Below are 16,560 nucleotides of genomic sequence, written 5' to 3'. Positions count from 1 at the left end.
TAACCCCAGCTTGTGTCAAGTTGACACAGGAAACCAGGTGAGACCTTGACTCTTCACACAAGGTGGCAGGCGCTAACGGACTGCTATGTGATCTCAAACGAGGACGTGTCTTGATAAGATCTTGGGCATCTGTCCTTTCTCTGTCGTCTCCCTCCATCTCCCCTCCCCCTCCCCTTCCTCTGATGTGAATAGGGTTTAAAACTGGAACCCAAGTTCGAATCGAGACTTGGTCATTTGTTTGGGGATCCTGAGAAGAGCCCTCAGCTCTCAGTCTGGTCTGGTCACTGTGGGGAATTGGGAGTGGCATCTCCCCCCCACACACACTTGAGACATGCAACAGGCAGTTCTAGAAGCTTCCTTCTATTTGGTTTCGAACCTGGGACAAGGGCAGAAGTGCATACTCACATATCAAAGCAGACCTGGCCTCCATGTTCTCCCAGCATCCCTTGGTCCCTACCTCGCATACCCTGGTTCCAACTCTGAACTTTTCAGCTCAGGGGCTCTTCCCTACATAATCCAGACATTTTGGGGTCTCTTTCTGTCTCCCCCCCCCTTACCTCTTCTTCCCCCCTCCCTCCCTCCTTTCTCCTCATCTCCCTCCTCCTCTTCCTCTTCTTCCTCCTCCTCCTCTTCTTCTCCCTGTCTCTCTCTCTCTCTCTTTCTCTCTCTCTCTCTCTCTCCCCCCCCTCTTTCCTTATCTCTCATCCCTCTCCATGAATTAATTCCCTTTCTCTCCCTCCCCATTGCTCTCCCCATGGGGACTTCCCTGGCCTCAGTCCCTCGGGCAAGTTCCCTGGCTTCCCAATAAACCTACATTTAATGTAATCTGGCTTGAATTGGCTCATTTCACCAGCGATGGGAGAAATAACCTGTCAACTTCCTATCGCCTTAAACCCAGAGCCCGCAGCCCCCATTCCTCTCTCACCAGTAGACAGACCTATAGAGGCAGGGATCTCGACAGGTGGAGAACCTGGGGGTGTTACATGAGGGTGCCTGCAAGACCTCCCCACTCTAGTGGGACTCCCTCCCTCCCAGGGCACCTCACGCTGCTGCACATTGAATACACAGGACAGTAGTGGGAAGATGGCAGGTTCTACATGAGGAACAGGGAGGTTAACTGAGAACTCATGCAACAGGGCTACAGACACCCATGCTATGTCTTCGTCCAGCTGCTCCCTCACCAGAGAAAAGCAAGCTGGAACTGTGAGGCCTTACCAGCCAATGCCAAGGCCCATGAGGGAGCATGAGTCTATCCAGACACCTGAGGAACTACAAGACAGGTCAGGTGCTACCTGGAGATACTGCACCTCCCACAGGTCAGTCCTAGCCATGCGGGCCCGGCTCCTGCGGGACAGCAGCGATGACCTGACATGACAGCTCCACTCTGCCCATCTGAACCAATGGGGAGCCACTGCAACCACCACCTACCGCATGAGCACCAAACCAGTGTCCTGGCCTGGGGAGCTGGGTATAAGGACCGTGCAGACTTCTGGTCAGAGCAGATTCAAACTGGCCAGCTTGAGGTCATGCCTTTGGGGACATCATAGCCTGGAGGGTTAATGGGTTATTCTTCAACAGGCTCCTGCCTCACCTGTTAATGTTTGACAGGAGTGCCGGTCGGGAGCTTGGCAGTGATGGTGACTCAGTGGCCTAGAGCCCTCGGCTTTGTGCCACATCTAGGGAGAAGATGGGGGTATACTAGGTAGACACAGACTCGAAGGAATGAGGCCACATTCCACAGAAGTCAAAGGCCCAGCTTAAGCATGACTGACAGGGGGTCCCATACCATTCTCTCTCCTGAGCTCCAGCAGTTCCAACTAGGTACCCATTTCAGCAAAAGATGGTGGCCCAGCTGACGCTAACTGATGATATCGGACAGGCACACAGTGATTCTCTACTCCCCTAAGCTCAGTTTGTCTGGTGGATAAGGAAAAGGAGCCGCGGAACACCACAATTAAGTACCGGTTGGGGGATGGCTTGGTGCTAATCTCTATGCCCGATATCTGGTTGCAATACAGATGATGGCATACTGGGTCTCAAAGTTATGTAAAAATTGTTTTCCATCACCTCCGATTGGTTAATAAAGAACTGGCCAGCCAATTAACTGGGCAGAAGAGAATAGGGCGGGACATCTGATCCTGGTAGTTGTGGTGATGGTGATGGTAGTGGTGAGACCAGAGAAATAAAGGAGAAGTATAGAGACACTTTGTAGATGGACCAGGACTCATCAGGAGGTGGTGATGTGGACACACATGGACCAGAACCAGCCAGGGTTCTGATTACAGGTAAAACAACCTCTTGGCTGGGAAATAGGCTGTCTTAGAGGGTTAGAATAGTTTAGAACCTGCCCAGCTCAGTGCCAGCAGCTGTCTGTGTCTTTCACTCAAGAGCTAAAATGAAGTAGAAAGGCATAGGAATACCCAGAGTCACAGAACTGCTGCCCTGTCATGAACAGATAGTCCGGCCCTTACATCCTCCCGACCCTCTGCCTCTGGAAGACTTGTGGACTCAGGTATTGAACACACTAAGTCCTGAATTGCATACATTAAGGATGAACGTATGTATGCACACATGTGCTAATGTGGGATGAGATGAAGGTTACCATGCAGTGGGCAGCATAGAACATGAAGAAAATCCCCGCAAGTTTTACACATGTGACCGACAGGGCTGGCTTTAGAGATCTATATGGTTTGAATAGGCATGGCTCCCACAGACTCATGAGTTGGAATGATTGCCCCGTAAGGGGTGGCACTATTAGGAGGTGTGGTCTTGTTGGAGGAAGTGTGTCACTGTGGGGGCGGGCTGTGAGGTCTCAGAGGCACAAACAAGCTAGGTCCAGTGTGGTTCCATTTCCTTCTGCTGCCTGCTGAGCAAGTAGAACCCTTATCTCCTTCCTTAGCACAGTATCTGCCTGCATTGCTGCCATGTTTCCCACCATGACAAGAAGGGACTAAACTTCTGAAACTAAGCCAGCCCCAGTGAAGTCATGGTGTCTCTTCACAGCAATAAGACCCTAACTAAGGGGCTGGAGAGATAGCTCAGCGGTTAAGAGCACCGACTGCTCTTCCAGAGGTCCTGAGTTCAATTCCCAGCAACCACATGGTGGCTCACAACCATCTGTAATGGGATCTGATGCCCTCTTCTGGTGTGTCTGAGGACAGCGACATGTATTCACATAAATACTATAAATAAAATAAATCTTAAAAACAAACAAACAAACAAAAAAAACAAAACCCTAACTAGGACAAGATCCCAAAGACAGGAGACTGAAGAGGTAGCTCAGTCGGTAAAAATGTGAGGAACTAAGTTTGATCCCCAAAACCCCACTAAAATGTTGGTTGTAGCAGTACACACTTATAATCCCACTGCGGTGAAACAGAGACAAGGCTAGTGGTGCACACCTTTAATCCCAGCAGTAGGAAGGCAGAGGCAGGTGGATCTCGGAGTTTGGGGCTAACCTGGTCTACAGAGTGAGTTCTAGGACAGCCAGGGCTACACAGAGAAACTCTGTCTCAAACACAACGGATAAAACAAAAACAAAGAAAATAATCAGAAACGAAAAAGAAGGTGGGAAGCACCTGAAGAATGACCCCTGGTTGACTTCTGGCCTGACAGGCACATTCACGAGCATCTGCACACGAGTGCACCCATGCACACATGTGCACCCATGCACACACGTGTACCTACACGCTTAACAAAGAAACCCCAGAGGAACACATTGAGGACAAGTGTCTCGGGACAGCAGCTCCTGAAACTTTAGGGCCTGAGGGTTTTGTTTCACCCTGGTTTGTTAGCCCAGGCTGGCTTGGAATTCAAGGCAATCCTCCTGCCTCAGCCGCCCAAGTGCTGGGATGACAGGGGCGCACCATCACACGTGGCAGAGTCTTAGAGTTTGAAAGTTACCCTCAATTCATCCGTCTGGTTGCTTGACTCTTTGGGAGGTGAATGAATGAATGAATGAATGAATGAATGAAAGAAAGACAATGGAAGCTGTCTGACCCTGAAAATCATGAGCTTCCTTCTGGCCAGCAGTTGACCACCATTCCTGCTGCACCATCTACCCATACCCACTCCTGGCTGTCCATCTCCCAAGCTGCCTCCTCCCTGCCTTCCCAAGGGTCCTGACCCACACAAGGGTTGTGAGCCACCCTGTTTAGTCTGTGTGTGTCTTCATGGCTCTGTCTCTCCTAGCCAACTGATGTTGACCCCATCCAGAACCTCCATTAGAACAACCTAACTGTTTATAGAAACTCTTTGGTCATGGACGCAGCAATAAGTCCCTATGTAAGGGGCACGGATGCCTGACACACGATTTGAGCGGTAGCCTTGCAGTGGCAAAGGCCTGTGAGGGCCACATTGCCTGCCTGAGATGATGTCCAGTCCTGAGGTAAACGCCCGGTCCCGCATAGAGCCTGCTATCTGTCTGTCATCCTTCTTCAAGGAGCCTGCAAAGTGTGATGTGGGACAGACAGACACAGATCTCTTAGCCCAATGAGGAACTAATGCAGTCACAGTGGAAGCCAATCAGAAGGGGCAGAGTGGGGTGGGGGTGCACATCTGGAGTCTCCCAGCCTACAGTAGAGCACAAGGGCAGAGGCAGAGGCTGTCCTCCGGCCCCTGGAAAGACAGTGGTCTGCAGTTAGGACACCTCAGTAACCTGAGACAGAGCAGAGTGGGTACCTGCCCTTGACTACAGGTGGACCCCACCAAGGTCTTGGCTATCCGTGGATTCTCAGATTACCCCCAACTTCACTTCCACCTATTAGAGCCCTGCCCACCTCTTGGGTTGCCAGTCTCCTCCACAGGGTTTCCCTTGCTGCCCTTGCCCTACTTCCCACAGGAGAATGTTATAGGGAACAGAAGGAGCTGGGGTCCCCTGGCCCAGACCCAGAGAATTCACCCCCACCTCTCATCAACTGTCATCCAGTTGCTGGGATACAGCAGGGTAGAAACTCAATCTCGGGATTAGCGTCTAGACAGCACAACCTTTCCCCTGGTTCTCCACCTATAATTGGGACCCAAAACCGGCAGGCACCGTGAGCAGATAGCAGGAATAAAAGAGGAAGTTGTTTCTGGATCCTCGTGGGGACATTCCTCAGCCAGGGCCATGCACTACCTGCTCTGGGACTGCTGTGCACAGCCGACCTAGGGCTATGAGCCCAGCTGCCCGCTGGCTACACACAAAGAAGCTTTCATCCTCGGAATGTCACGTCTTCAATTAGCGCAGAAAGAGCTGGAGAAGAAAGAACTGAAGACCGTGGCCTCCCAGCACTGGGCTCGCCTGCAGGGAACCCTGTCTGTTAACTCTATGCTGCCCATGGCCCTGCCAGGCAGTTGGCACAGGAGCTAATGACTGGGTATTCCCCCATACTGCGAACATGTCCAACAGGTGCCCACGGCTAGTCAGGAAGGGACCAGCCCAGGGTAGCAGCACCTCAGCTGGTACTGGCAGGAGGGCTATGGAGCCAAGGTTAGCCCTTGGCCTTTCCACAGCCACTCAAGGACAGGAAAATTCATCACTAGGTTTGGGTGGGGGACACCGCCACCTGTGCCTAACTTCAGTGTCCTCCAGATTCTTGATTCTGTGTGCCCATACATGGATCTACACGGCTCATCTGAGTCAGACCCACCTGGACCAGCTGCTAGGCCCATTAACAAGAATGTGGCTACGGATGTGACTAACCAGCCCGTGTCTGGGAACTGGAGTTCAGCCAGGCATGGCAGTGCATGCCTGTCATGGCAGCATCGGGCAGGGGTGGGACAAGGGTGAATTCAAGGCCATATTAAGCTACACTGTCTCAAGTAAATGAGGGATGGAGCTGGGCATTGCAGTGCACAGACAGGGCACTCCGAGGCTGAGACAGGAGGGAGGATCAAGACTTTGCGGGCGGGCAGGATGGGAAACAATGTCTCAGCAAAACCCACGGAAGTGTCAGGATTTAGTCTGACCGGAGCTCCTCCTTCAAACACATGCCCACTGAGACCCTGAGGAGGGTCCATCATGGTTTTTCTGTGTCGATCGTTTTCTCTGTGCTGCGAGCCTTCGTTTGAAATGACCAGTGAACCTACCAAAAAAAACACGGGGCGGGGGCCGTACACAGTGGCTGCAAAGGGGCTACACTGAGAGGATGCACATGGGAGGGGCTATGCAGAGGGGAGGGGCTACACTGAGAGGATACAAATGGGAGGGGCTATGCAGAGGGGAGGGGCTACACTGAGAGGATGCACATGGGAGGGGCTATGCAGAGGGGAGGGGCTACACTGAGAGGATGCACATGGGAAGGGCTATGCAGAGGGGAGGGGCTATACTGAGAGGCACATGGGAGGGGCTGTGCAGTAGAGAGGGGCTATGCAGAGGTCATGCACAAGGGAGGGGCTACACTGAGAGGCAGCACAGAGGGGTCACGCGGAGGCCCCGCAGAGGGACAGAGGGGAAGGAGCCACTGCCAATAGGGAGCCAGTCTTAGAGATATACTGACTCCCCTGGGAGATGATATGGCCCTGAGCCCTAGATAGTCACGAGCCAAGGAAAACACTGTCATGGGTGGAAGGAGGCACGAGGCAGAGGAGGACATGGGATGTGAGAGAGGAATGAGTGGGAGTCACAGGTAAGCAATCCCCTCAGCAGGAGGTACCTCTGTGTTTACCAGTGTGGGGAACAAAATAACCAGAAGAGGCTGGTCCAGGGCCCACTGAGGAGTTCGTGTATGTACAAAGGTGCCTTCTCCTTGGCAAAGCTTGCAGCTCTGCAGGGGACCCGGAAGATGGCTGGACAACAGCAGACCCACTCAAGCTTATGCATGGGTGAGACATGAGCTTCTGTTAAGTATTTTGATCAAAAGTACATCTTTTAAAATATTAACAATTGCTGGGTGCACATCTTTAATCCCAACACTCAGGAGGCAGAGCCAAACAGATCTCTGTGAGTTAAAGATCAGCGTGTTCTACAGAGTTCCAGAACAGCCAGGGCTACAAAGAGAAACCCTGTCTTGAAGAAACAAACCAAGGGGAAAAAAAATAATAAAACTACTTAAATCAAGTATGCATATGAATGTCTCATGGGAACTGAATTCTCTGGCTTGGGACTCTAGGTAGCACATGGAGCCTCCACCTTCCAGGGGGGCCCTGTGACAGTAGAGAAGGGGAATTGTTCAGACAAGCATTCACCATCCTAAAGTTCACATTTTTGTTTGCAAAAGACAGAGCCCTGTGGGGAATGCATGGTCGCTAATTCTTGTGGTCATATCCAATGCCAGGAAAGACTGAGACAAAGGGTCTCCAAATGGCCAGGTACACACGAGTCCCATAACTGCAGACAGTCCTGCATCTTTTATTTCCCTTTTCATAAAAAAAAAAGGTGACATGTAGAAATGTCCCCAGCAAGTCCAGAGCTAGTGGGCAGTGTCCCATCACCGGTATTTCTTCCACTCCTTTAGTATGTAGCTGCAGGCTTTGTTTGATAATGATACAATTATTCATGTGGAAGTCCACGTCATTTGAGGTTCTTGGCCTGTGTGGGCAAGTGCAGACAATGACACAACTGGATGTCACTGGTTCAGGGACAGGACTCATCCACCACATGGAGGTCACCAAGACTTACAGGAAAAGGCTTGGAGAAGAGGGAAGGGGGGTCGTGCTAAGGAAGGGTCACAGTGAACAGGTTTGGGAGAGAGCTCTGGGACAGCATGCCTCAGGGAAGTGGCCTGGTTCTACCTAACACAGAAAAATTAGGCCAAACCACAGCCCTGCTGACTGAGATCAGATTAATATTCAGTCTGCGTGATGACACGCACTGTGTGTGTGTGTTCAGCTCAAGATGTCGGGCATGTTTAAAGGTCTCCCTTAAGTGTGGGAGGAAGCAGAAGTGGGTACAGGCTGTGTTACACAAAGACTGGGAACCCTAAAAGAGAGCTGAGGCGCAAACTGTGGCAGGCAGACAGGAGCCCTGTGGGATCGTTGCTAGAGGTCAGTTCCAAAGAGGAAACTCAAGACCACCTGATGGACTGGGTACGGGGTCACACGCCTTTTACTTCCAGTACTTGGGAGGCAGAGGCAGGCAGATCTCCACGTTCAAGGCCAGCCTGGACTAGAGAGTGAGTTCCAAGACAGCCAGGGCTACAGAGAGACCCTGTCTTGAAAATACAAGTAGCCGAAATGAGTCTGGCATGGGATGGGGAACCCAGACTGCAAAAACTCACCAAGAGGAGAGAAAAAAGTGAACCAGATGATGCCAGCTGGTGACAGTTTGGTCCAGACCAGAGCGAATGAGGACACAGCCCAAGTGCGACAGAGATAAGCTGTGTCCAAGGTGGGAAGATAGTTAACTCCCTGCATCAGGCTAAGTAGCGCTGACTTGGAGAGCGATGGTCCACAGAACCACTCCAAGGGAGCAGTGTCCTGCACAAGGCAATTCCCCCCAGGTACACATTTCCCTAAACAGTGATTAGCCCGCAAGACAGGAAAGGAAACTTTTAAAAACCCTTCACTAGAACCAGAGGGCAAAGGTCAGATAGGACGCCTGAAAACAGATAAAGCCCAAGAAAGAACTGTATCTTTTGTCTTATCTCAGAAAGGAAGAATGCCGGCAGCGGGGATAATGAAATTCAAGAGGAGGAAATGGAGCCTTGCGAAGGGGCTTTGAGACAAGTGGACCACAATGTGGGGAGGGACTGGCTGTGGCGTCACAGTTCAACTATTAACTGTTGCTCAAGAATTGAAATCCAGAAACTAATTTAGCTTGAATTTGACACCTGCTGAGATACAGATTGACTTGAAAAGATGAGAAGCTAACTGGGCCCGGGAGAAGAGGGATGGAGGTATTGGGGGGCTTGAGAAAGAATGCGGATGACGGAGGGGTGGGCAAAGGAATGAATGAGGGATGCTGGGAACACTAGAGAGGAGGAATCCTGGGAAGCTGGTGAGGAAAGGAGGTTTATTTGGAGGCAGAAAAGGAAGGGATGGGGATGCTGGGGGTGGGTGGGTAAGATACTGAGGTCAGGATCACTGCCTTGATCTAGCATACACTGTTCTGCATCCTCACCCCCAACTCCTGAATCTGAGGTATTCTCCTCTGGCCATAACCTCAAGCCTTTTACCATTTCCCTGGGCACAATGGTATTCCTATTCCACAGGGGTTTGGTCAAAGTTTGCATGTGTGTTAGTCCTCTGGCCAGCTAGTGGGCTTCAGGAGAGTGGCCAGGCAGGGCTGGCTGATTTGCCAGTCAAGGTTGATATGGCTGACTCATCACTGCAGACCCCAAGAGATAAAAGGGGAAGCCTATCAGCTTTCATGACAGATGAAGTCCAGAGGTGTAAGCACTGTGCCCTGATAAGCCCTGGGTGGAGCCTCCTAGTGATATAAGCAAGCTCCCTTCTCATGATACAAGCGAGGCCCTCTGCTTCTTCCCTGAACATGAACAGGACTAGAAGTCGGGCTCAACACCTAGCCAAAGGCTCCCTCAGAGGCTTTCCCTACCTGTGTGTGCTCTCAGGAAAGGTCCCAATCCCCAGGTACAAGCAAAGAGCCCAACATGGCTGGTTTGGACTGGTACAAATTAAAGATGTCATTTAAAAATTCTAGAAGTCCACTTGCTGGGTGGTGGGTGTGGTTTGGTCCAGTTCCTAGATCCGTATTTGCCACCATGTTTCTGCCATGGACTGACTAAAGGTTTGTCGGATCCATTCTGGATAGCCGAGGATATAGGAATGACTCAGGACAGCTGAGGCTTGGGCAGTTTTCAGAACAACCAGAGACCGGCAGCCTCTGGTCCACAGACAAGCCCGATGAGTACTGACAGCCTGCTGGGCACACAGCCAACTGCTTTACTTTAGGAAACTATTTCGAGCCCCACTGTCCTATCCCTTGGGACTGACAGGAGCTGCTCTCCTGGGGCTGAAGATGCGGCTGATAGGCAGAGTAGAAAGGAGCTAGCTTTTATACTATGTTTCAATGTATACTATGTAGCAATGTCCGGGGCAGTGGTCTGTCTGATCTGGGATAAACTGAACCCACTCTGCAAAGCCCCTAGGCTGTGATCCTGATATGCAGAGCCCCAGAGATAAATTAGCCCTAGTTCCAATGATCCATCAGAGCCAGAACTAGCAAGAGAGCATGACCGCCAGGGTACATGCGGGAACCGGTTCCACCCTGTTTTTTATTTTTACCGCAACAGAACTCCTACTGTATCTCAGGGACAGCAATGACAGCATTCATGGACATTCTCCCCAGCAGCTCCCGCCAACCCTGGCAGCCAACTTCCTGAATGGTAGTTGCTGCTTAAGAACAGCTGCCCTCCACTCTCCTGCTTTAGACAATTGACCCTAAGCCAGACTCTGGTGTAGAGAGGCTCTAGAGGCTGCTGACACTGGCCGTATTGGGGAAACCTGCCAATAGCAAATGGAAGTGTCCTTGGGGTCAGGGGCTCATCTTTAGCGTGTCGTGGGGAACCTTTAGCCTCGAGTGGTCCCAACTGTGCTAAAAGAATCAGACAGCGGGCTGGAGAGATGGCTCAGTGGTTAGAGCACTGACTGCTCTTCCAGAGGTCCTGAGTTCAAATCCCAGCAACCACATGGTGGCTCACAACCATCTGTAATGAGATCTGATGCCCTCTTCTGGTGTGAACAAAGACAGCTACAGTGTACTTATATACATAAAATGAATAAATAATTTAAAAAAAAAAAAAAAAAAGAATCAGACAGCATTCTGACCAGTGGGCCTTAGAGACACTGTGGCATCCTGCTAGGGAAAAGATCGGACCTTAATTGATTCAGAGGTTCTCACACCGCAGCAGGCACCTTATTCCTCCGAATTGCTACTTCCTCCCCTTCAGTGAGCCGATGAACCTAGGGTAGACCACCCCAACTTCCCAGAAGGTGTTTAGAGGTACGTGTATCACTTAATGGCTGCTTCCGTGTTCAAGGCCAACAGCATAACATCCTCCACATTATATTCTATCCTTAAATATCCACCCTCAGGTGCACATGCTCAAAATCATACCTCCATCCTCATATCTGACTGACTGTCCTGCACATGACCCCTGGTAAGGACCCTGGCATCATGTCAGCCATCCAGAGGTCTAATCATCTCTCTACTTCAAAATCCCCAATCTAACCACAGGTACCTTTGAACCTTCGCAGTCCACCAATGAAGATGCAGACATCTTTCTGAGACACTCACTATTCAGTCTAATATACACGCCAGACAAGGGCATGCATGCAGGGGCCGCCCATCCTTAGAGTCTGCCGTCTGTCCTAGCTGTAGACTAGCTGTGTTTCCTAGTCTGGCATAGAACCACGGCCAGCTGGCTGACCTTAGTCCCTAGGGCTATTCACTAAAAGAGGAGCTGTCCACAAGGGGCCAGGTCTAGGCAGGCACCAGGGTTCAAGCCTGGCCTTTCTAAAGAATCTGCATTTCCCCTTTCCCACAAACAACAATGACAGGAAAGAGAGGAGGAGGAGGAGGAGGATGGGTGGTCTCCCTGGTTACAAACCTCCCATGGCACTCCACTGGGCTGCTATCCTTGGGAGTAAAGAATCATGTCATCAAGAAAATAGTCAGATCCTGGTTGCGGTGTGGGAGGGGGGTGTCCAGGAGATAGGGCTGTTATCTAAGGACCAGGAATGAACCAGAGGTCATTATTAATTGTTGACTGTCCAGAACAGGTGCCCTAGGAGACCAGCAGCAAGATGTGGGTCTACTGCACAGTAGAAAAAGAAGAAACAAAAGGGGGGAGGGGTATTAGAAGCCAGAATGAGAAACAGAGATAAGACACCTGGGCTCATAGGACATCAGGCTCAAAATATTTCTCCTCCTCCTCCCCCTCCCCCTCCCCTTCCCTCCCTCTTTCTCCTCCTGCTCTTGCTCCTCCTCTTCCTCTTCCTCCTCCTCCTCCTCCTCCTCCTCCTCCTCCTCCTCCTCCTCCTCCTCCTCCTCCTCCTCCTCCTCCTCCAAGGGCTAGTGGCTCAGAGAACAGTAATAGTTCTTGAAGACGCATAGGAGGTAGAGCCCTGAGCTCTCAGCTCTAAATTCTCCCAGTTTAGACGACCTCACTGTTCACAGGACCCTGTCCTGGGCCTCCCTGTTGACTCTAGAACCCTGTGCTCATTGGGAATATCCTAGTAACCTACACCCTCAGTCATCGGCATGGAGGTTTCTATAAACAAGAAGGTGACCAGGGAGGACCCAGGACCACCTCACCGTGAGGAGAGAAAGGAACAGTGTGGACAACAGAGGCTGTGGCTACAGGTAGGGTTAGTGAGGAACTGGGCTTGCATCTCAAGAGGATTAATTGAAAGTGGCTCTGTTTTCTAGGTGAAAGGCTGAGGTGACAATGAAAAGAGAATTGGGGGGAGGGGGTTCTCTTGTTCACTCCCTAAACAGGGCCTAAGTCCAGGGCTTTAGCCCTGGCTAGAAAACCTCCGCTAAAAGGAGATGCCAGCCTTCAGGAGTCTTCTGATGACCCCATGGATTCTTAAATTATGTCAGTCCTATAAAGAGACCTGTTAACTTGAAGCGGGCAGGTGGCCCTGAAATCTCTCTGAGAGCCCATGATAAATTAATGTGACCCCATGCTCCTCAGGGAGTCTAGGAAGAACTCTGAGAGGCAGAAGCAGCCATGTTCCCTAACATATGTCACAGTAGCAGGTCCAACTCACAACGCTAAGAGTTCCAGAAACAGGGCTGGAGAGATGGCTCAGCGGTTAAGAGCACCCGACTGCTCTTTCAGAGGTCATGAGTTCAATTCCCAACAACCACATGGTGGCTCACAACCATCTGTAAAGAGATCCGATTCCCTCTTCTGGTGTATCTGAAGACAGCTACAGTGTACTTATATATAATAAATAAATAAATCTTTAAAAAAAAAAAAAGAGTTCCAGAAACAGACCTTCTACTCCTGTTAATGACAGTCTTTCCAGGGTTCTGCCTGGCAGCTGGGACGGATCCCCCATAGGGCATTATGGGTCCTCTGAACCCAGCCCAGGACTCTCAGGTCGGGGAGAAACTGAGCCACAGCTATGCTCGCTTTAGGCTGGGCCAGATTCTATATTGCCTCGTGGCAGGCGAACCATCATCAGCCCCATTCAAAGGATCAGGAAGCCGCCAAACGTCACACAGCACTGGGAACAGGGCCAGCTTTTGAACCTAAATCCTGGGCTCTCAGCCGCCACATCAGCCTCCACCTATGAGGGCAAAGCTGATGGCCAGGCCGCCTGCCAGATAAAATCCCCAGGATCTGGTGACTCTACAATTGCTTACTATAAGAGCAGAAAGCAAGCAATACACAGCATAGGTCTCTCTTACACAGTGCCCAGCCCCACAGAGCCCTCCCCCTGTGCAGGCATCTGGCCTTACCCAATGCTTCTCAGAGAAGACACCTGGCCTCACACAGTCCTTTGCCTGCAGGTAATGAGCAAACCGGCCCAGGAGGACCTCCCTGAGCTAAGCCCACCCTTAAACTGTGTCTGCCACTAGAAATCATACAAATGAAGGAAAATGTTATGTATGACGGGCTGAGCGGGCCAGCACACCAGTATGGCAAGTAAAGTTACTACAAGGAAAGAAATACCCCAAGAAAGGAAGACAGAGGTACGACAGGTAATGTAGCGACCCTCTGCAGTGCGACACAGAGATGTTTGATCAGATTAGTAAGGTTTTTTTGAAGTGACAGTAGCTAGCTGCTCTGGCATGACCTGATGGGCTCTGCCCATCTGGAGGGGCCCTACCTCTCCTGAAGGCCCAGACACAGCCCCCGCACCCAGCCCCAACCCTGACTGGAAGCACCCAAGATAAGGACCGTGAGAACTTGGAGCTGGACAGAACCCAGGCCCCGGGCACTCTGCCTCCAGAGATAAGAGAAAGCCCTGCTCCCCATCGACACTCTCTCTCTCCTCAGCCCCCAGACTACTGGCATCTGCAAATACTCGCTGTCTACCTTCCTTCCTTCTCTCAGAGCAGGCACCCGAAACACAAACAAGAAGAGAGAAGATAGGTGACCGAGTGGAACTGTGGAGGAGTGACATTCGCCCCAAGGTAACTAGGACAGCCTCTTTGTAAACACCTCCAGGTGAGGACCAGCCAGAGCCAAGGGGGATGCCCGTCAAAGGTACCCACTAATGCTGGCTACTCTGCTGGCTGACCTCAGTAGCCACTGTGGGAGTCCCAGGTGCTGCTCCCATGAAGACTTACCCACAATGAGGGACTGTGGGAGAAGGCAGGACTGTGTCAGCTGACCCTACTCCCATGGCTCCAACCTACATTGGGCCAACTGAATGAGCCAGACCTTTGGCTACCAAAGGCCCTGGGAGACTGCTCCCCCCACATTCGGCTTCCGTCCCCATGGTCACCCATGCTCTTAGTAGGAGGGCAAACACCATCCACCCACCCCCAAACCCACTCCCACCAGAGGTAAACAGCACAGCCATCTAAGAGCTGGAGATGGCCAGCTACACCAGACCAACATCTACCTACCAGACCAACATTTACCTGAGCAACCATATCTTGTTATACCACTGCCATCTGTGCTCGCACTAAAACCCTCTTCCACTTCAGGAACATCTTCCCAGAAAATGGGTCTCCAGTTGATACATGGGAAGGTCTATCTTTGTCCTAGAGGCATGGGACATCTAGATTCAGGTCTGCAGGGGTTCATGGAGCACAGGGATTCACACAGCATGGCCTCTCCCACAGCTAAACCCACTACTGCTCTTCCCAGCCCTCTAAGCTCCCTGGAAAGCCTGGGTGGAAGGTTAACTACTACTACACTAAAGAAGTTCTTGCTCTGGGCTCTCTCCAGTTCAGCTTTCGTAACAGTTCAAATCACTGCTCCCGTTCAGTGAATTCAGTGAACAGCTTGTGCTGGCCAGCTTTTTGAAAGATGCAAGAGAAATTTGATACTGTTTCAAAGACATCTAAGCTCAGCTTTGAAACAGGAGGCCTGGTTGCTGCTGATTATGAAGGTACTCAGAAACAAAGCAAATCAAAATAAAATAAAACGCTGAGTGATTCTAAACGAAAATGAATGAGTAGATGGTGGGTGGATGGATGGAAAGGATAAATGAATGGATGGATGGATGGATGGGAATGATAAATGGATGTGTGGATGGATGGATTGAAAGGATAAATGGATGGGTGGGTGGGTGGATGGAAGGATGGACAGATGGATGGACAGGTGGATAGATGGTTGGATGGATGGATGGATGGTTGGATGGATGGATGGTTGGATGGATGGACAGATGGACAGACAGACAGACAGATGGATGGATAGGTGGATAGATGGATGGATGGTTGGATGGATGGATGGATGGATGGATGGACGGATAGATGGGATGGACAGATGGATGGGTAGGTGAATAGATAGATGGGTGGATGGATGGATGGATGGATGGATGGACGGATGGATGGAGATAGATAGATAGGAGTAGACAGACAATGTGATGCTGTCTGTAGAATTTAAACCTTAGCCAAGTGTAGTAGCACACACCTTTATTCCCAGAACTTGCTTGAGAGACAGAGGCAGGCAGATCTCTGTGAGTTCAAGATCAGCCTGGCCTACGAAACAAATTCCAGGACAGCCCCGACTATTACACAGAGAAATCCTGTCTTGAAAAACAAACTACCAGTAGTAATAGTAGCAGGAGGAGGAGCAGCAGCACCTATTACTAATATTAATTTATTTTAATAATAATTATTATTACTGTTTAATCCTAGGCTTTACCCATAACCCATCACTTATCCCTCTCTGCAGGTAGCCCCATGTCATCGTCCTGCAGCATCTCTGAGACCTTTGTCTGTCTGACATCTTTTCTGTGGGACACCCTGGAGTTAACCCTCACTCATGGCCAGTGCTGGTAAACCCAGCACTTCTTACATGTACCTCCAGAACATCCTGATCTTCTGGAAACTGGGGATAACTGAGGACCTGTCATGTCCTGATGCCGAGTGTCCCTGCCCTGCAGACCAAAACACAGGGGGTCCCTGCCCAGAAGGGGCTGTTTATCTCAGGAGGGACACAGTGTGAGTTGCAGGTACATTGAATGTCATTAAAAAAAAAACAAAAAACAAAAACAAAACTGAATCAGAGAAAAAGACACAGAAAAGTGTAAACAGCTTTACCAAGGGTTCTCCAACTTGACTCCCCTATTAGAGATGGGGGATCCAGCTTCAAAGCCAGTAGACACCCACTATAGCTTCTGGACACACAGGACAGTGCACAAGGCTTGCCCTGCCCCATCCCCTGATGCCTCAGGTCAGCACAGGCCACATGACCTCACTGCAGTGTTGGGGAGCCTTCCAAGATGGCTCCAAGGGAGGAATCTGGGCCTGGCAAAAGCTGGGTCCTGGGCCCCAAAACTTTAGGATGGGAGCTAGATCTAGAGAAGCAGAGGCCTGACCAGAGGAAGAGAGCTGTTCAGCTCATGGGATATGTGAGAGATGACCCCAGATTGTTTACGATCTCACCACCACTTGTGATTCAAAATGTACCAAGTTTCTAAACCTCATAAACATACCAATTATATTTTTAGTTTCCTAGTGTTTCATATACATAACACTCTCTCTGTCTG

At 50.7% G+C, this 16,560-nt stretch overlaps 1 protein-coding gene and 1 long non-coding RNA gene across 7 annotated transcripts in view; one reads left to right on the top strand and one right to left on the bottom strand.

Annotated features, from left to right (window-relative positions):
- Positions 1-16,560, bottom strand: part of Col18a1 (collagen type XVIII alpha 1 chain) — a 159,397-nt gene that overhangs the window by 87,632 nt on the left and 55,205 nt on the right.
- Positions 12,169-16,514, top strand: LOC120098958 (uncharacterized). 2 transcript variants are annotated; one of them, XR_015645676.1, is made up of 5 exons: positions 12,169-12,244; positions 13,403-13,585; positions 13,950-14,029; positions 14,793-14,955; positions 15,744-16,514. It is a non-coding gene; the product is annotated as an uncharacterized LOC120098958 (long non-coding RNA). The 2 variants fall into 2 exon arrangements; XR_015645675.1 differs by having other exon boundaries at positions 12,172-12,244; positions 13,403-13,594.

The sequence above is a fragment of the Rattus norvegicus genome, chromosome 20, assembly GCF_021556685.1.
Source record: "Rattus norvegicus strain SHRSP/BbbUtx chromosome 20, alternate assembly SHRSP_T2T, whole genome shotgun sequence".
In the NCBI taxonomy this organism is placed as follows: domain Eukaryota; kingdom Metazoa; phylum Chordata; class Mammalia; order Rodentia; family Muridae; genus Rattus; species Rattus norvegicus.
This window is presented reverse-complemented; position numbering and strand designations above follow the sequence as displayed.